At 32.1% G+C, this 21,481-nt stretch overlaps 1 pseudogene; it reads left to right on the plus strand.

The window, feature by feature from the left end:
• Positions 1 to 5,802: 5,802 nt before the first annotated feature.
• Positions 5,803 to 21,440, plus strand: LOC149576877 (allene oxide synthase 2, chloroplastic-like; annotated as a pseudogene).
• The last annotated feature ends 41 nt before the right edge of the window (positions 21,441 to 21,481 follow it).

Below are 21,481 nucleotides of genomic sequence, written 5' to 3' on the forward strand. Positions count from 1 at the left end.
CCTTCCTTTTCTTTCAAAAGGTCTTCCTACTCTTGGACCTTAGATATTAAAATTTCAACATCTCCAAACACATTAGAATGTATTTTGCAGGACTTTTCTTCCAACCTTTTATTCTTCTCTTTAAGAGCAACCATTCTCCTAAGAAAGTTATCTCTTTGAATAAGAGTATTCATAGTTATTTGCTCTTTTTCTTTCTCCAAATGAATATGTTTGGCTTCTTCATTAGAAACTCTTCTTCTGAGGACTTCTACCTCAGAAAACACATCATCACGATCTATAGTTGTTGCTTCAAATTCTATAAAATCATCCAAATCTATTAGATTTATTTTAATATAAGGGACTTGCTCAAAGTTTGGCCTATTTGACTGAATACTCTTGGGTCTGAGACATTGGTTCATCTCTTCTACAACATTGGTCCTGAAAATAGTATCTCCTACAGATGATACAATTTTATCTTGATAAAATCCAGCTTCATGATAGGGCATTGTGAAAACATTACCTAAGAGACTAGTAGTTTCAAATTTAGTGCTATGAGATGAAATTTCGTTCTTAGCTAAAGGTTGGTATGGGGGGCTATCTCTAGGTTTCCACATATGACTAGATTCACCCTTCCTTTTAAGCTAGTTCTTTTTACTACCCTTTGGTAAATCAGTATACAATGAGAGATCTGGGTTTTCCTTCACATAGGCTCTCATATTATTTCTCTTGTTAGACATCTTTTACTTTCTTAAAATAAGAACTAGTATCAAAACCTAAGACTGAGTCACCACCCACTAAGACAAAAAAATTATTTATTAGGCTAAAAGACAAAGAGGCTTCTATGAGAGAAACTTTTTTTTAAAACAAATTTGACAAAAGGGATCCCAACCCTAATCCTTTTATGCATTATTTTTAGAAAACAAACTCTATTAGGGCAATAAGGTAGTTCACAAACCCATTCTATGTGATAGCTTCTGTGGTATTAGATATTTTATCAAATTCTCAAGCTTTGTTGCTTAGTGGCAACCAATACCTAGGTACAAGTTTACAAGCTAACCAGATTATGACAATAGATATGAAGCATTCAGTAGAGATTCTAGAATTGTATAATTCTTTTCTTTCATTGACTCCCTAATAGAGTTTCCATTTTGTTGGTGTTTCAAAACTACCAAGAAACAAAATACTTGATACTAGGATACTAAGGATAAATCTTGGTCTAAGTTTAAGCTACCTTGTAGATTCAACTAAGAAATCTTCAGATCTAGATCCAACTTCAATAGAATCATAGGGATTATCTACTCTTTAGGTTCTACAAAACTAAGGCGGGTGCACCTAAGGGATATATGAATATATAACTGGTTTATGGTTCTTGACTTTAGCACATATTTATCAACACCATCTTTCTATTTCATTACTATCCATTATAGCACAAAATGGTCACAATTATTCTATACTTTACAAATAGTCCTTGACAACAGTAGCTAACAATGGCATACAAGGGATTATTGTAAATAAGTGTTGACCAGCAATTTAACTCTTCATACATGAAAGTAAAATTGATTTGGTTTTAAAGTTTTGCTTCATGCAATTCTATAATTTCTTCAACATGTAACGAATAGATGACCACTATCCTATCCATTGGCATTTAGAGTCTACCCAACAATTTTGACCTAATAAATTGCATGACAATCAATCATATAAGCAATTTACCCTAAACCCCATTCTTATGAATATCCTTATTATATGACTAGAAATCCTATCACTCTATTGAAGCATTTACTTAATTCCTTGAATTAAAAGAAACAACAAACTGATATACAACCTATCCTAGTTGCATTAAATTGAACAAGCCTTGCTCATAAAATCTCAAGATAACCACCACATAATAATGGAGACAAGATTTAGAGAAAAGATTTATGGTATAGCATTCCCCTTGTATTAATTTTCCTTGAAATTCATATAATATTGATGTAAACACATAATAAGTCAAAACAAGACAACATGATCCTTTAATGTCCAATGTATTCTCAAATTTCCACAGATAAATACATCAAAAAATCAACACAAAGAGTCACTGGACCGAATGCAAGACTAGCATAACACTAAAAATTACATAAAATTCATACCTCAACTCCACATCCTAGAAATCCTTTTATAGAAAGGATTGCAACAAGCCTCAAATGGGATGACCTTGTCGAAAAAGTATTCAAAAAAAAATACGAAGATATTTCTATTATGTTTACAATAAAAAACATTCTTTGTACTTGGCCAAAATTCTAAGATGTAGTTATAAGACTGTCTAGTGGCATTTGTCATCATATATCTATTTAAAAAATTCATAACATCCCATGAGCTCTATTTTAACTCATTTTGCAAATATTGTAGTTTATTTTAGGAATAATTGGTTTGACATGAAGAAAATGTTTTTTTTTTTTTACAGAGGAAATTAATTTATGTATGCAATTTTATTAAAAGATAAACTTAACTTGAGATAATATTAGTTCGAAGAATGAATTATAATAAGAGAAAATTAGAAATAAAAATATATTTTTTGAAAGTCTATTATTAAAAATTTCTCGTAAAGGAAGTAAGAACAAGGCAAACTATTTATACACAAAACTTACAACTAGTATAACATAATATTTATCTAAATAAAAAAGCAATAAATTATACATGATACATTAAAATTTACTGATTGATATAGGTAGGATTGGGGTTGGATTTAGTGGTTAGGTATAAGGTTGGAGGTGGTCCCTATGGTTCTTTTAAATGTTTGATTTATTTCCTACTAAAAGCCAACAACTTTAATCCATCATTTATCTCACAATCTAGTGTAGCACATTGAATGATCAAGACAATCATGGTTATCACAAGTTTGATCCTAAATACTATAAACTTTATTTGTTATCACAAAAATCATGAATATCACCATCTTAACATAATTTTGTATTCTTCATTTGAATCTCTCACTACAAAATATCATATCCATGTAAGCCTTAAAGAGTGGCACATGTCAATCTAAATCTTATGCATCTAATACAAATCTTTATAGATTTTAAAAGACATTATTTATCTTTTTCAAGGGATTGAGAGAACAAGTATGTTACAAAGTGGAGCCCATCAAAACTCCATATCAATCTATCTCTTCACATGACCCATACAAAAAAACCCATCAACTTAGAAACAATTAATAGAATTACTTCTACATGCTTAGTGGTGTGTTTGGGTAGTTTTACTAGCACACCATTTCCTTCCCTTTGTATCTAGGACAAAGCAAAAAAACTTAGTTGATCAACCAAATTTGATATTAGTTTGAAGAGCTTTTCCAATATCCAATTTGGAATTGAATTTTTTTTAATAGCATTCAATGGTATTGAGTCACTTCCAAGTAAATTTGTGAGCATTGAAACTCTCTTCTACATTCAAGACTAACTAAAGAAACACAAAAAATTTCCTCGTTATTTTTCATGATCCCAAATTTTACTGAATTATATTTTGGAATGGTTCTATTGTTATCATTATAAAGGCATCATTCTCCATTCATCTTCAATTTTCTTATGAGGTGGTATGAAATTCAAATTTGACCCACCTTAAAAAAGGAGTAGTCCATACTAGTCCTTTCAAAGCTTTATAGATAGAAAACCTACCGAACCCTATTCAATGGGAAAAGACTTGTGACAAAAGTAAACTTAACTTCTTATCATTTATTAATTTATATACTTATGAGTATAAAATGGTCTAAGAAATAATTTGAGAATTCATGGAAAAAAATTTAGTAACCTTCATAATCTCTCTCCTTAAACTTGTAGGTTTTGAAACAATAAAATTAGTTAATTATTTATGTCTTACCATATTTTTTTTACATTTCATTTGATATAAAGATTATGTTTTTTATACTAAAAGCAACCAGAATGGGGGGCTCACCCAAAAACAAGAGCTAGTTGAAACTTAGCTGAAAGTCGTTACTATAAATTACAATACAATAGTAATTTTCTTCACACTTCAATTAATATAATAAGAATAATATATAGAAAAAATTCATCACTATATTAGTAAATAGATTTTAACTTATCAGAAATCATATTTACACAATTATTATAAATAAAATATGTCAAAACTTCAAAATATCAAATATACATATTAAAATATAAGACACTACCAAATTTATAAAATTACCATTAATTTAGTTTAGTTTAAATATCCTCAACTAAGAGGGTGTGGATATTTTAAAGCTATAGGTTTTTGTAATAACATGTGAACTTCAAGGGAGGTGCCTAATGAAGCATATGGTGTAGATAAATATGGTGATGGTGTCCTCGTTTCTTACGCTATTTGTGGTTCTGAATTCTTTGTAGTTTAAGGTGTTCTGAGATTTCCCATAGATATACCTTTTATTGAGGAAGCTATTCTATTTGAGCATGTGGAGAGTGTTGGAATATCACATTAAATAGTTTAAATTGAGTTTAGATTAATAAATAAATAACAAGTTGATTACTAGTCTCTAGGAAGTTGCATTTTGGTAGATCATTTATAATAAGAATGAAAGCCTTTAGAAGTCTCATGAATGTAATTAAATGACCAACTAATTGAATAGAACTTGAAATTATGATTCTTAATTTATTCTTATTCTTATATGCACCAAACTTTTGATTCTTAATAATTTATAATTTAAGACCCGTTAATGGGTATGGGAGGGTTACTCCTCTTACCATAAAGAGGAATGATGCAAGACAACACGGCCCTAAAGATAGTTGGGTTAAAATTAATTTTGATGATGTCTCCAAGGGAAATCCATAATCAGCTAGAATGCTTGGTAGCTATTGAAGCGATCTTTCTTGGCTTGATGATAGATGTGCACAAGGTCCACCTAGAAGGAGATTCACAATTAATTGTTCAAGACACAATAAATGGTGAAATGGATACCTAGTACCTAAACAAAAATATTTTACAGATCCAACTATTATTGTAAAATTTTGAGGATTTCAAATTGTCTCATGTGTTTGAGGATGAAAATGAGATAGCAGACACCCTTTCTAATCATGTAGCTGACAATGTAGTGGATTTCTTTGAAGACTCTAGGGACATCTCCCTAGAGGAATTAAATTACAACCCCAACATTTAATCTCAAGCTATTAAAGGGAGGTGGGCATTCCTTTGGACTCCAACTTCAATATTTTATATCTTCTTTTGTAATCATTGGATTACATGTCTGATGATGGGATATCTTGGCTGGCACAAGGACATCCCCCATTGCACTTTAATAATGTTGTGGTTTCACATAATAGGAAACATACCTCCTTCCCTATTTTGATTAAAAATTATAGAGGTGGTCGCATATGATTTCATGCCTCAATGGATTACACATTTGATGCCAACCATGGTATTGAAATAATATGGGTTAGCTTGTGTGTATTAGATTCCTTAATATCAATCTAATCATTTCTCTATTTTTAGCCATTTCGAGGTGTGATCATTGAACTATTTTCATTTGACATCATTGATGAGGAGCAATAAGAATGATTTCTTCTAGAAATTTCAAAATGTCTTTTAAAGCTTAGGGCCACATTTTGTGAAGACCATCATAAGACTAGTAAAGTTGTGAAGTTTCTAAGAATGAAGGAAAAATTTTCTTTGAGAACTTCTAGGAAAATTTCTTTATTCAAGGATGGAATCTTTGATAAAAATTTGTGACATGTGTTCAAGCTCAATGGGGAGTCATTCAGGGAAGCTTTGAAAATAATTTTTGCTAAGTTTTATTAAGAGGTTGAGCTTTGACCTAGATCAAACCTAGATATGCCCACTCTTTTTCTAGAAATTGGCATAATGGTTGTAGATTCAAAAAGTGATGCACTGATGGTATTGAGAGAATGTATTGAACCGAAGTGGGGTGGTGGAGTGAAGGCGACTGTGAATATAGTGGAACAGGGTGTTGGCTTGAGAATGGGTGACTTACCCTGACAACTAATCAAAGGAAAAATGGATATTCTCCAACCCATTATGATTTGGGTTTTGAGTGACCCACCATTCACTAACCTCCCTATGGCATAATGGGGCTAGCATAAATTGATGGTTTTTCTCCATGCAATTTTTTCATAGAAGGTCGTGATTGGTGGTTGATTGGTGTAAAAGAAAAAGACCACCTTGAGGCACTCAAATGCCCTCCTAGATATAGAGGGATGCCCAATGATTCAAAGGAAACTAACAAAGCTTGATAGGATGAGAAAAGCAGTGCACATCATGGGAGAGAATTTTATCGATGAGGATAACATGGAGGGGCAAAGCAAGGTCCCAAAGGTGCCTAATCTTTATAGTGAAAGGTCAGGCTAGTGGCTATCATCAAGTGCCTCCAGAGATGTGAGAGATTCTTAAGTTTTCAAGGGACCATGACTTATGGTTTAAGTGATGGCTTCTGAGGTCTTCTTTGAATCTGTACTATGGTTATTTTTCTAGTTGCCATGTCGATGTAATAATGTAGATCAATCAAGATCACCATTTTTTAATAATGATTTAAGGTTGTTTACGAGTTAGGATTGATGAACTCATAGTTCAATTATGTCAGTATGTTGGGGTGTTTGGGTATCCTTTAGGATGACTCTATTCTCCCATTTTGTAGTTTTTTATTTTAAAAATCAATATAAGACATACTTTATCACCAATAAAAAAAAAAAGTAAATTATAAGTTAAATTGGATTGTGGTATCTTGTCATGGGAGGAATAAGACAAGGATAACCTAGTTTGTAGTATGGTCCATGATTGTGACTGTTAGTTTTTTTATTATACTAGTAAATATTTTTAGACATAAGCAAAAGAGGTATCATCTACATAAGGTGAAAAGAGAGAATTAATGCTTTGACATTTCAAGGAGAATAATATGTTTTAGATACATTATCTCTTTTAATTAATTCATTCAATATTAAACAACAAAAGGGGAGGGTACATAAGGATATAAATGCATTTTAGATATCGTGTTTTCAATATTTGAGGAGAATTTATTTAATGAAATGTGTTATCCTTTTTAGGTCCATTCAACTACACATCATAGTATCAAAGACCTCTAAGCTTCATCACATATTAATTTTGGTATAAATGTTCCTTAGAAACTAAAACAAGATCATATATGATGTTGTAGGCAATGGAGGCATGGGGAAATTTATCATCTTGATCTAGCTTCTCACTCTGAGATGATTGATTACATGAGAAGAAACTATTTGTTTCCCTATAAACTGGGACATGTAATATTTATCCTTGAAGAGAAGGGAGGGCTTGGAAGCAATAGTGTCCTTCCTATGAGAAAGGGGGGAGGGGTGAAGATTTGAGTATAAACTTTCAAGCATCGAAGGAGGAGTGAGATACACTAAGAGGAGATGTGGTTTTTCATAGAAAATGCATCTCATGTAAAGAGATGTTAGTGATGATTATTTCTACAACACTTGAGGAGGCATTAGACACACTCTAAGGCGATGTGGACTATTGGAGGGAAGGCATCTCATGTGCAAGCCTAGAGGAGGCATTAGGCACACTCATAATAGGAGAGGTGGGAACATTCGTGTTATGAAGATAACTTTAACTTTTGTGGTCATTTGTATCCACCGATGCTATTAGTTTGGTGTTTCTTGAGTGAGTGGGGAGGATAGGTAAAGGCACTTCATCAAAGTCTTTAGAGGGTTTGGATAGTAACCTTTCAACTTATACTCTTATTTGATTAATGTAATAAGGGGGTAATGTTGGAATATTACATTAAATGGTTTTAATTTAGTTTAGATTAATAAATTAATAATTAGGTGATTGTTAGTTTCCATGAATTTAGATTCTAGTAGATAGTTTATAATAAGATCAAAATGCTCTATAAGTCCAACTAATTGAATTGAATTTTGAATAATATATTAATTGCATTATCTTCTCTTCTTTTGAGTGAGTTGGTGTGATTTCATAGATTTGGAGAGAATGTCCTTACAGGTTTGAGGTTGTGAATATTTTATTTTTCTTTTTTCTATGCTAGCAATGGCTTGATGACCCTTTATGCTTTGTTGGTGCATTTCTATTTGAACCCTCTATTCCTTAGTGCTCCTTTGTACCTTATAATAGTTTTCTAGTTGTATAAGATCTATTGGTTCAATGTTGTTAGCTCATAACATTATAAAATGCATTAGCTTGAAAAGAAGTAGGGTGTTATTTTTGAATTGAGAGAAGTAATGTAATAAAACCACTTGGTCATAAAAAAAGGGGCAATAAGATTTAACAAATATGACAATCTGGTGCCCCTTAAAATGTGGTAAGAACTTTAATAAAAAATTTCTTGATTTCCACCTCTCACTAATTTATAGCTCTACTGAAAACAAATTCAATTTAGACTCTTTAATGATACAATGTTTTATATTGGAAAAACTAACATCACCTTTGTTTAATATTATATAAACTTAGCAGAACAATTTACTTTTTGGTAAATTCAATCGCACTGTGAATAATTTTTGAAGAAATACTATGAACTTCAAACCTGATATGCGTAAGATCAATGAAGGGTAAATTGGTTGGTTAACCACACATGTATTGCCTATGATCAGTCAACCATGACATATATTTAGATTTCCATAGGTAATCCCATAAGAACCCAATATTCCATATCCAAATGCTAATCGTCTTTATCGCAAATTAATTTGCGACACATAATGTCTCTAATTTTAGCAGGGTGCTGCATGTGCCATAAAGTTATCATGTCTCCAAGCGCCCGTTTGTTTGTCGGCATAGGAATAGAAAATTAGAATAAGAATGGAAATGTGGAATAAGAATGGAAAAGAGAAATCTCATTCTTTTTTGGTTAACTTGGTATTTGATTGCAAATATGTGATTCCCTTGTTTGGTTGTACCAAAATGGAATAGGAATAAGGTGAAGTTTTGTATTTTAAAAAATAGATATATAATAAAAAATGTTTTAAGAAAAAAATAATTAAAAATTTTAAAAGAAAAATTTAATTGTCTTTTTAAAATAAAAAAATAAAAGAAAAATGGTTTAAAATTTTTCTTTTTAAATTAATAATTTTTTTTAAAAAAAATTAATCAGATTGGGAATAGGAATGGCCTCTTCCAATAACAACTATTTTTCGGAATGGACATATGCTCATTTTAGGGGTGAAATTGAAATATGTTTGCCTATTCCCTATTCTGATTTAGGGTACCTATTCCTATTTGTGGACCCTAAATGAAGAGTTAAAAAAACAAAAAAGTGTCCTTCCTTGTTGAGATATGCATTTTACCTTGTTGTTGAGATGTTGCCCCATAAAGTTGCACAAATTGGAAAATGTGCAAAGCTACAAATTTTATACAATGCCATAGTTGCTAGATTTCCATATCTTTCACAACTGGATGGACAAGCTCACATTATCTATTATGTCCCAATGGGGACAAAATAAAACAATAATAATTCAATAGCATGTTTTGTGCCAACCATAGAGCGGATGATAGAAAAAATGCCGCCATTATTGTGACCACTTGCAAACATGCAAATGCGATGATCAATAATGTAATGCCCTCTCACAATCTAACCAAATCAACTTGCAGTTTTAATATGGATTGACTAGAGGAGAAAATTTATTCATCCTACCCACTAACCATTTCCTTTAAAACTTAGCCTATCGTAGTGTGGCCACTGTTGCAGCAAGACAAGATGATGCTCTGAACCTTTGTGTGCATGGCTATGACAGGGGTTTCTTCGGAACTCTTGGTGAAGGAAATCGCAGGCTCATACAGCCTCCCCTTCATCGGAGCTCTCATGGACCGTGTAGTGCCTGCCTCTAGGTCGCATTTTTGTTATCATTGTCAAACTCTTTTAGGGCTATTTTTATGTTGATGATTAGTAGCATTGTTTTGAGACTATTAGATATTGTGCTATGGATTCAGTTGATATGTGATGGGATTACTTTGACTCTACATTTCATGTATGCATGATGATTATTATATTGCTTTCAGTTATTGATGATGATTAGTTAGATGGTTTATTATCACATGTGTTTTCTTATAGATACCTACCCCATACTTGCATGTGTATGGTGTGCATGTTTGTTCTTATATATGGCATTTCTGATGTGGTTAAGGGAGTCATAGTCACCTGCTAGTTAAGATCTACATGATGCACCACTTCCTGCCATTGCCTGTTTAGTTTAGTATATATTGTGCTTGTACATGCATGGTTTTTATGCAGGTTGCAAGTACCGAGTATCGACTTCTCTGAATTGCCAAGATGAGCATACCCTATCACATTATCTCAATGATAAGAGAGGGGAGATAAATTCTCAAGTCCAAATCCCAACCCTTTAAGCCATTTGTTCTAATTGGAAATTAGGACAAGTATCTGAGTTGAGTACCCTCCGAATACGTCGAATGACATAATTCATGATATTAACCTTTGGTTTGATTTTGTATGTATTTTGGCTATGATGGGTTTTCGTATTTTATTTTATGAGTCTTTGATGTATTTTATATTAATTAAGCCTAATTAAAAGATTTAATTAATGGTTTAATTTAATGAAAAATTAATATGGTATTTTAACATTTATTTTATTAAATTAATTAGAAAATTAATTAAATAAAATAATTAAATTTGAAAATAAAAGTTATAAGTTTAAATTTGGAATGTGACAATATGTATTTTAATAATAATATATTTAGAGTTCATTTTTAAATAAATGACTAAATAATAATATTATTAAAGTTAATAAATATTTTATTAATTAAGTTTCAAAAATAAATGTAAAAGTGGAAAAGATATTAAAATTATTAAAAGATTCTAGATTTCATGTGATTAAAATATAAATATATTAAGATAAAACAAGAGGAGATATTAAAGTTAGTGCATGAGATTTAAAAATAATAAATAAATTAAATTGAAAAAAGCAAAGTAAATATTATATTAATTAATGAGCATTATTTTAATATTTGCTCACATAGCAGTTTGCACTCTAAGTATGCACAAGTTGTCTACACTTAGGAGTTTGCATATTATTTGAGCACATGGTGTCTACAACCTTATGACTTATCTAGAAGGTTGGAGTAGACTCATGCTTAGTTGTCATGCTTATCTTCTAATTCTTTCTAGACACATTCTAGATGCATCTTAGAGGCCTTTAAATAGAGGCTCTCCTAGTGTATTTAGAAAAAGCTTCAAAGTTTACATGCATTTGAGAAGCTCATACGCTTCTACATGCTCATATGTTTATACATGCTCCTATGCTTCTTCAAGCACTTCTAGTCACGTGGAAATTTTGGTTGGCTTGGATCTTGGAGGAATTGCGAATGTTGGAGAAGGAAGGGATTTTCTATGGACTTCTAAGGCATGGCAAATTAGCATCAGTGTCCAAGTGCACTCATGATTTTTGCACAATCTATTTGCACTATTTTTCTTCCTGTCTTCTTCATGACTATTATATGTGTCTGAATATTCTTTATGATTGAATCCGCAATTTAAATTGGAATCTAGATATGTATGTTATTTGGTTGCAAAGAAAACAATAGAAAACCCTAGCTTCAATTTAGAAAAGAAATTAGATCCAAATCGAGTTTGGGTTCGAATTAGAATCAAATTGAGAAATAGATTTGAAGATGGTTTCAAAATTTATAGCCAAATCCATTAGAAGAATTATTGGATAAATTTAGAAACAAATATTTTATAAGAAAGTTCTTAAAATTGGTGGCCCTTTTAAATTATGTATATGTCTCATTTTAAAATATACATATATGTACAAATTTGCATACATTTCATATATATATATATATATATATATATATATATATATATATATATAAATAGTGCTGATTGACAATCTACGTACATATATATATATATATCTGTGTGTGTGTGTGTGTATATGTATATATATATATTATATGTATATACATATATATGTATATATACATATATATATATACATACATACATATACGTATATATATACATATATATATATATTTATATTTTTATATATAATTATTTAAATGTTGTTTTTGTTTTAATATTGCCCCAGTCAAAAACGTTATTTAAAAACGTTATATAAAAAAAATATATTAAACATTTGGGGTGGGCGGGGTTTATACCCATCGCACCCCCATTCCCTTTATTTTCGGTGGCATCGTACTGCACAAGTCTGTGAGTTCGCAGGGGACCTACAACCCGCAGACTGCACGACTCTTCATTTAAAAGCTTGTGCTCGTATGAATAAGGTAAGTGTATTATATGTTATATATGATTGTGTAATTTGATTTTGATAGATGATTAGTTAATAGTATTTTTTTTATAATAATTATTATTTTATTAAGATTATTAATAATTATATATAATTATTTAATATTATATATATAGGTATTAAATATGTTAATTTAAGAATAATTTAAATGTATTAATTATTTAGTTTGGTGATGGAAATAAATCAATGATAAATATTATTAAATTATATTTATCATTTTAAAATTCAATTGTTTGGGTTTGGGTTTAATTTTGTTTAGTAACCAATCATTATTATTTTAGTAAATGATTATCGATAATACAAATTTGATAAGAAAATATTAGTATTCATTGAAAGAATAATGAATGTGGTCATTATAGATTTAGTAATAAGATTTTCCAATATAACTTGTTATTAAATAATAACGAGTCATTATTGAACTATTAATATTAGAGATTTGGATTATAATTGACTTTTAACTTACAAATTATACTTAGTTATTCATCAACTGATATTCATTGGGTCGTTGATTGGGATATGCAATTATTAATTAAATTAATTAGTTAGAGTTGATTAAATTTAATTAATAATTATGTTATGTATAGAGTTTTAATTGATATGCTAATATCGATTCTTTTAGTGAAGTTGTTATGTATTTACATTAAAGTTGAGAAGTCTTATTCTAATGACTTGAATAATGACCTTAGATATTTTAATGGTGAGACTTAGTAATATTTAGTTAAGAACTATTAGAATGTTAAAAGGTCATGGATTGTGTATCTATGTTAATTGATTGATTTAATTGATCATTTTAATAAATTTATAATCTTCTTATTGAAAGACTAGTAACTGACTCTCTTATAATATAACGAATAATGATCATTTGATTATGTTGAAAAGTTGAAGTAACATTAAAGAAGAGTTAATCAATTAGAATATAGATCTTAGTTAAATAAAGAGAACAATTTAATTAAAGGTCAATGATGATCAATTTAATGAGTATAGAATTTACCTTTAAGTTATTCTTAGAATATTATTTTAAATAATGGAAAGAATAATGCTATCGATAGAACAAATGGCCTGACTTGTAGGTCAAATGATAAATCCTATACACTTGAAGTATACTGGTAAACAGAAAGAGGAAACCTCTACACATTATTCAACTATGTGATTTTAGTAATCCAAAACATGTCTTTGCATTGTGTATTCTATATTCTTCTTGTTTTGAATTTTTTGGTTGACTAGTGTTGACCAGTCTTAGGCTGTTATCAGAGGCTCGAGGGTTATGAGATGTGATGGCATGTTGATCTTATTTGGTCTCGATCTTTCTAAACCCAACCATGGTAATGTGATCATATGCTCTATGAAATGTTTGTATTTACTGATTGTTATTGCTTTTCAGTCTTCATGTGTGAAGCTGAGATGTATTTGTATGAGACACTTGACTTAACCTTTTTTGAGTCATTGATCAGTTATCCTTGGATTACTTTTCAGTCGCCATGATGGGACTAAAGTGTTGATTTATTTCTTGATGATGTCATGTTGTGACATATTTTGACTCAACCATTTTGGAGTCTTCGATCAGTATGATTTTGAGATATATTTTGGTTATTAAGAACCAATGGATACTTTTGATTTTCAATGATATCTTCAGTTGCCAATAGAGAACTGTTGTGGTCATGATTATCTATGGATGCTTTTCAGATGCTCATAGAGATTTGATGCTTTTATTGTGGATATTTAATGATTCTTATTTTGGATTATCTTTTGGTATCTTTCCAGTCGCTTGTATAGGACTAGGGTGATTTATGATTCCATGAGCTTAGGGTAGGTTATGTACTTGTAGTGTTAGGAAGTGGCTTGCAATGGGGGCTTGGGCCTTAAGTGGCTGCCAGGGTAACTCATTATAAATTGTGTTAATAAGTGATAACATTTACACTAATTGGGGATTAAATGAACCTAAAAAGATCATTGTTTTGGTTCTCACCCATGACTCGAGTACTTGTACAGACTAGGATGGGAGTAGAGCGAACACTTGGTTGCGACCTTGCATTCCATAGTATGTCTCATCAATATGAGAGGATACTAGTGGCCGCATGAGGATTAGTAAGGACCCGTGGAGTTTAGCTAACTACCAGGATAACTTCTACATGATATATGCGATGACACTTTTTCGCTTGCATAGTAGGTTCCTACATGTCATTGTGTGCCTCTGGGAATTAGATGTCAATTTTCTGATTGGAACTTTGAGTTAGTGTACTTTTAGGATTCTTGGACTTAGAGAGTATCTTTGCTATGTGATTTTGATAACCTATTTGGGACTTGAGATTATCTCCTCAGCATGGTGGGAGTGGACCACTTAGGTTCCACGTAGTCGAGTGGTAGTGTTTTTCCACTTTTATCATTTGAGATCCGTCCGAGACACCATGGCTGGAGCATCCTTGGTTGGTATTTATCTTCATTATGTTCTTGGATCATTATGATAGATGATATACCCTATGATGGATGTATTTACTAGTATGTTTCTTATATTGTTGATTTGCAAATGTTAGATGATGTTATCTTATGCTTATATTTGCACGTTAGACTACTTTCTGTATATGATGTAGTATGTTTAGGTGTGATATTCCTACTATGTTAATATCGATGATCTCTTTGGTGATTTGGAATGTTACACATGGAGGGATGGCTAGGATCCATGATAGTCTAATGATGCTATTTATGGTTGGGAGGAACTGTGCACTTAGTTATTTATGTTTGAGATATATGGTTATCTTTTATGATGGATGTTTATATCTTTTGTGATGATGTATCATGTATGATATATGGTTTCATTTACTTTAATTGCATCATGGATTAATATTAGATGATGATATACTTTATTTACATGAATGTTTATTCTTTTAAGCCTTTTTATACCCTATGACATGTACAGTGGATGATTGAAAAATTTAAAATGTAATTACAAAAAAGGACACTTGTATATTGTTTAAGAACATTGGATGTATTATTGTTATTTCATAAGGAAGTGATGAATAGTTATGATTAGATGTGATTCAACATTAAGGGATCCATAAAGAATGTAACTTGTTATGTATGTTATGTTTATTTGAATTGTTGCTATTGCTTCTGTTATTAAGTATAAATTGTAAATGGTTTATCTTTCATGTTTTAAAAAAAAAAATGGTTTGACAAACTTAATTAAATTTTACATTAATTCTTTGGATCCCTTGATAGGACATTACAAACTGCTTCGACTGCTTCGTCACAGAAGGAGCCGAGAATTTCTTCAAGACCGACATAAAGAAATACAAGAGAACCGTACTCGGAGTCGACATGCTACCAGGACCGCCCATTGTGTCGGACTCGAGGGTCATAATGCTCCTGGACGCAAAGAGCTTCCCCATGCTCTTCGACCTCACCAAAGTGGACAAGGCCAATGTTCTGACAGGAGCCTACATGCCTAGCATCGATTTCACTGGCGGATATCGAACGGCTGTGTATCAAAGCCCCTCCGAGGACACCCACGGCAAGCTCAAGGCCTTCTGCTTCCACGTTCTCAAAGTGGCTCGCTCCAGGATCTTCCCCGAGTTCGCCAGGGCGTTCGACGAGCTCACTGTGGAAATCGAAAAGGAGTTCGAGAAGGATGGGAAGGCCTCGTTCAACGGGCAAGCAAATAATCTGATATTCAATTTCCTGTGCCGGGCACTCATCGGGGCAGATCCCGTGGCTCCTGGCCGAGGCAGTCTAGGCACCGATGGGCCGACCTATGTTACCACCTTGCTCGCGCCGCAAGTTGCTCCAATTGCGAGCTCAGGGATTTTACCGAAGGTTCTCGACGAGCTCACTATACATTCCATTCCTCTCCCCTTTGCTCTCGTCTCAGGGAACTATCAGAAGCTCTACGATTTAATCGATAAGCGCGGGTCTTCTCTTCTCGATTTCGCCGTGAAGGAATTAGGGCTTCAGAGAGACGAGGCCTACCATGACTTGCTTTTCAACCTGGGGTTCAATGCATTCAGGGGAATGCTCATCTTTTTCCACAGTATTGTAAAATATGTTGCCAAGGTGGGTGATGATTTGCACAGAGAGATTGTCAAAGAGGTTCGCGGGGTAGTGGAAGGGAATGGGGGGTTGAATATGAAGGCGTTGGAGTGCATGCCGCTTGTAAGCTCTGCTGTGTACGAAGTGCTAAGGATGGATCCGCCCGTGGCGTTGCAGTATGGGTGGGCGAAGAGGGATTTCATTGTTGAGTCATACGATGCGGCGTATGAGGTGAAGAAAGGCGAGTTGCTCGGTGGGTATCAGCCTCTGGCAACTATAGATCCTCGTGTTTTTGCCAATGCGGAGGAGTTTGTTGTGGGGAGGTTTATGGGAGAGGAAGGGGAGAAGTTGTTGTAGTATGTGGTGTGGTGTAATGGGCCCGAAACGGAGGCGCTGACGACTGAGAATAAGCAGTGTGCGGGGAAGGATGTTGTTGTGATGGTCGCCAGGCTTCTTGTGACGCATCTGTTTCTTCGCTATGATTCTTTCACTCTTGATGAGTCGTCATCGTCTGCCATTTTTACAGAGCTCACCAAGTCTTCTCAGAAATAGGAGTGTTCATCGTTTGCATAATCGAACCTTTCTGCATATATTTGGGATGACTGTAGAGTTTCTCCTTCTATTGTTGTTACATGTTATGATTTAGAAGAATAATTGATCTGGGTACAGGGCAACTTGACTGACCAAATAATGAGTAGAGGTAACTATCAAAAAATTCTTTTACTGTTAGTCTTTGGTAGTTTATGTACTTTGGAAAGATTTGTATTTTGATGCAAGTATATTTGTTAATTACTTTTATAATTGTATTTGTTTATTTTAGGTAGAATGGTTATATTTCTTAAGGCTAGTGGCTATGCGGCATTATATGTAACCATATTAAGTGTTAAATAACCTAAATAATTTGTATTTTCATTGGAAAAGGGTGTATATAAGTTGCACCATAGATAACACCATAGTTAAGTCAAGTATAAATACTCTATTCATTAACAATAAATTTAAGCTTCTTAACTTCTTAAGTTGCCCAATTTTTTATTCATTTACAATTTTAATAGGCTTGGTGTTGGAAAGTTTGTGGTTTTGAATGAAAAAGGGTAAGTTCAAATTTTAGTTGTAGTAATTTTAGTTTTTTATGCAATTTATATTGACTTAATGTTGGAGAATTTGCATTTCTGAAAGAGAAAAGGTAGATTGAAATTTTATAGAAGGCAATTTATGTATTCATCAATTGTATTGCATTTAGCTACCTTTCTCACAAGAGATATAAGGTCCTTAGCTTCCTAACATTTGATGCTTACATTTGAAATCTAATATAAGTTATGTCAATATGAGTTAATTTTTTAACATACAAGTAACACATCAATAAAACTATAGACATTTATTGAATAAATAGTGATAAATTGCAACAGAATAATGAATCTCTCCCTTATTCAAGAAATTACATTTTTTTTTTTATCACTTGATGAACAATTAGCCATTAAAATAACACAAATAATGAATCCATTAAAAATGCTTCTTTATATTTAAGTATGGATGAATTAAAGGACAATGGAACTTGATGATATCTCAACCATATTAATGTAGAATTCCAAATCAAATAATTTATTTTTACCTTTATGCAATTTGTGTAAGGAGAAAAATACTATTCACAATGCTTAAGTGGATTTCAAGTTTAATTAAGAGGTATTATGTCAAGAATAAAAACTAAAAGTAATTTAATCATAAAGAATATACACAATTCATTGAATTTTGAGAAGCATAGAGACACTTATTATTGAGTATTCCTTGAATACTATTAGGTGCAAGATTTTCGTTAAAAAATTTAGGATTGATTTTTGGGTAATAATTAGATGAGATAAAGTATAATATACTTCAAATAAATATAATAATTTCACTATAAGTTTTTTTTCATTTTCTTAGTAGGGGAAAAGAAGTATTGATGGGTGCCCAAAATCTTATTACAACTCAATTTGAATAGAAGTTTAATTTACCTAACATAAAATAACTACATCTTACGTAAAATGTTTTAGAGTAGCAGAAAACCAACAACACATAATAGAAATCTAGAATAGTATCATGATACAAATTAAAAGCTAAAGGAAAAATAAGATGAAGTGTCAAACATCAAAGTTTTTAAAGACTCAGGCTTGAACTTGTTTATAATAGGCCCTACGTCTTTTAACAAGGCTCTTGTAACCTTATTTTTACAAGCAACCAAAGAAAATAATAAATTCTCATTGGAAGAAATTAAAATAAAGTGTTTTACTTAGGGTCCCTTAACTTGATAAAGTGTTCCCTTGACATGATTTTTTTCAATACAAGAAGAGGACCAAACGGTTTTGAAAGGCTCCCCAAACCATTAAATTGGGGTTTGAAATGGATCCCCAAAGTAAAATATATTTTTTAATTATAACATCCCACTATCCAATCTACACAATAGTTGCAACAATCCTCTCCACCATAGTAGGAGAGGATATCAAATCCATAGGAGGAGTCATAAAGGAGATAAACTAAAGAGAAATTGTAGCCAAATTTAAAACTATACTCTAGTAACCATATATAGTAGAAGACTCATACATCCATAAATAAAACCTTTCATGAGAAATACACCAGCTTAGTCACTTATACTACTATCTCTATGAGACAAAAAGAAAAAAAGAAAAAAGAAAGAAAGAGAAAAAAAGTCCTCCCTAAAATATAGCTATAAGAAGATGTCATACATCAATAGGAGGAAGATCTACCTCAAAATGAGAATCACAAGGACAAATATGACCATAAAAAGACATTTTTCTCTAAGAAGAAAGACCATAAACAACATTATGCACTAGTAGTAACACATTTATTTTGTCAAAATAGAACCCTAACCAAAAAAGAACAAAGAAAAGTGGGTACCTTAAAAAATTGTACCTCTCTCTCAAGCATAATAGAGGAAGGAACAAAGGGATAGATGGGAATGGAAGCCATGTACAAACAAAACCAAAGCTAAAGTCAAAACGACCCAGAAAACCCTCCCTAGAAAAAAACATTCACAAAGGGCCCAATACCATAGAAAAGGAGGAGCCAAGGGAAATTAAAGCCCTTATAAGAGACACACATGAGAAAAATAGAGGAAGATCATTGTCAACGAGAAGCTTGGAGAGAATCAAATCCAAAAGATCTAAAAAAAAACTCTATGACAAACCTCATGATGGATCCCCAAACCCTAGAGCTACTGATAGAGATAAAAATATCCCTGAAGAAGCTAAAAAGGAAAAAAGAAATGATAAATGCTCACCAAAATCAAAGCTAGTCATAACACCAATAACCACAAAAGATACTCGTCCATGGATAGGGAGAGACAAATTAGAATCCCCAAGAGAAAATGCAACTACAAAAACCTCCTCAACCAAGACTTCCTTGCCTCTGTCAACAATGAAAACCCTCAACAATATACCTAGAAAACCATCTCTCTCCTAAGAAACACAATATTTAAAGAACCAATAAATAATTTTGACTTAAATATACATAATAAATAAAATGAAAAATGCATAGTTTGAAAAAAAGGAAATAACAATGAAAATTCCTAGTTACACAACATCCTCTTCCCCATCATCCACTTATTCTTCCTTTAAATCTCCATATATGTCCTAAACCCTTGAGAAGCCTTCACTTTTCCTATATCCCCTTATTATTGTGTTAATATTTTAGTTTCTTTATCATGTTTTTTTATTTATTTAATGATTTTTTTCTAAAGGTACCAAAATTCCTTTTGCAAAATAATAGACCACCTAAAAGGAATAACAACAAGAGCTTTGTATGAGCTAGAGTCCCTACCTTTGTGAACAATAAAAAGTAAATTTTGAAATAAAAAATTAGTTGTTCATTATGATTTAGTCATTGTTAGATTCTCTTTACATAATCTAAAATCATATATAGTTATTAGATGGAGTAAAAGCCAAAGACATTTATTTTGTAGTTGTATAAAGTCTAAGCAAGGAGTCATATAATTTCCTTTGATATTTAAAGGTGAACTATTACACTTTGGTGTTCTAGGTAATACATATGTAATTTAACTTTTTGAAAAATAGACCTACATCAAGAAAAATATAAGGATTCTAGTACCTCAAATGTGCACTCAGCGGAAAATTCTCCTTGTTTTTTTATAGAGAAGGAAGGCAAGGGCCTTAAACCCATATAAAACATCAAACAAATAGCTAGAAATGCCATGGGCCATTACAATCAAGAATCAAGCTCACACAACATCGGCCAAAATAGCCAAATACCAATCCTTCAAATGTCAAATTCCAATCATCAAAATAACATCGATAAAAATTAGCCATGTTGGAAATAATATAAAAAACTACACCATAAACCACAAAACTAAAGAGAAAACTGCTAATATAGTAAGAAAAATAGAAACCTAACAAGTGAAACATAGTGTTGTTGCATAGGTCCAAATAGAGTAAACATAAAATATCAAGTTAAAACAAAATTAAATTAAAAAACAAAGTATAGCCCACCTTCAACTCCTACCTGTAACTCCTATGCATGTTTCCTGACACCCTAGGGGGTTTGCACCCTACCCCCCACCTGACCTGGAGCAAGCCCATCCAAACCTTTTTTTGGGTCTTTCTTCAAAGTTACATGAAAACTCTATGGAGATTAGATAGGATCTCATACATAACCCTACTAGGTCAATTGGCTTCTCTAATGATCTGACCTTAATGGCCCACCACCCCCTAGGGGCCACTCTGATGTTGTGGGCTCCAACTGAGGTACAATCCCAAAGTCAAATTAGAGAGGGAATGCCATAGGTTCCAAGATATCTACAGATCCTAGGGAATAAAAAAAAGTGGTTTCGACATTAGTAGGGCCTAAGATTTTTCTATCAAACTTGGTGGTTGACATGATCTCCTTTGTACTCTAACTAAGTTTGGTTGGAAATTATTTTTTCTTTAAGACTGAATGTGGATATGGTAAGGAAATAGTTTTCAATTAGATGGAGAATGGTAGGATCTATGACCATATCAATGATGGTGGGTTCTCTCTTTCTATTTAACTTCATAGCTAAAGATGACATAAAAACTATTATAGTGGGCTCCTAGCATTATAGTAACACCTTCTAATGCTTAGAAAATGGAAAACAAGTTTTTTCCACAATCTAGATCTACACATGCTTTCTCTAGTTTGGGTCCATCTTGTGGGACTCCATCTAGAATTCTAAGATGAGAGGGTTTTCAAGTGGATTGGAGATTCTTTTGGTAAATATA

This window comes from Cupressus sempervirens, chromosome 1 (genome assembly GCF_028749045.1).
Source record: "Cupressus sempervirens isolate cs-2001-9-10 chromosome 1, ASM2874904v1, whole genome shotgun sequence".
Classification (NCBI taxonomy): domain Eukaryota; kingdom Viridiplantae; phylum Streptophyta; class Pinopsida; order Cupressales; family Cupressaceae; genus Cupressus; species Cupressus sempervirens.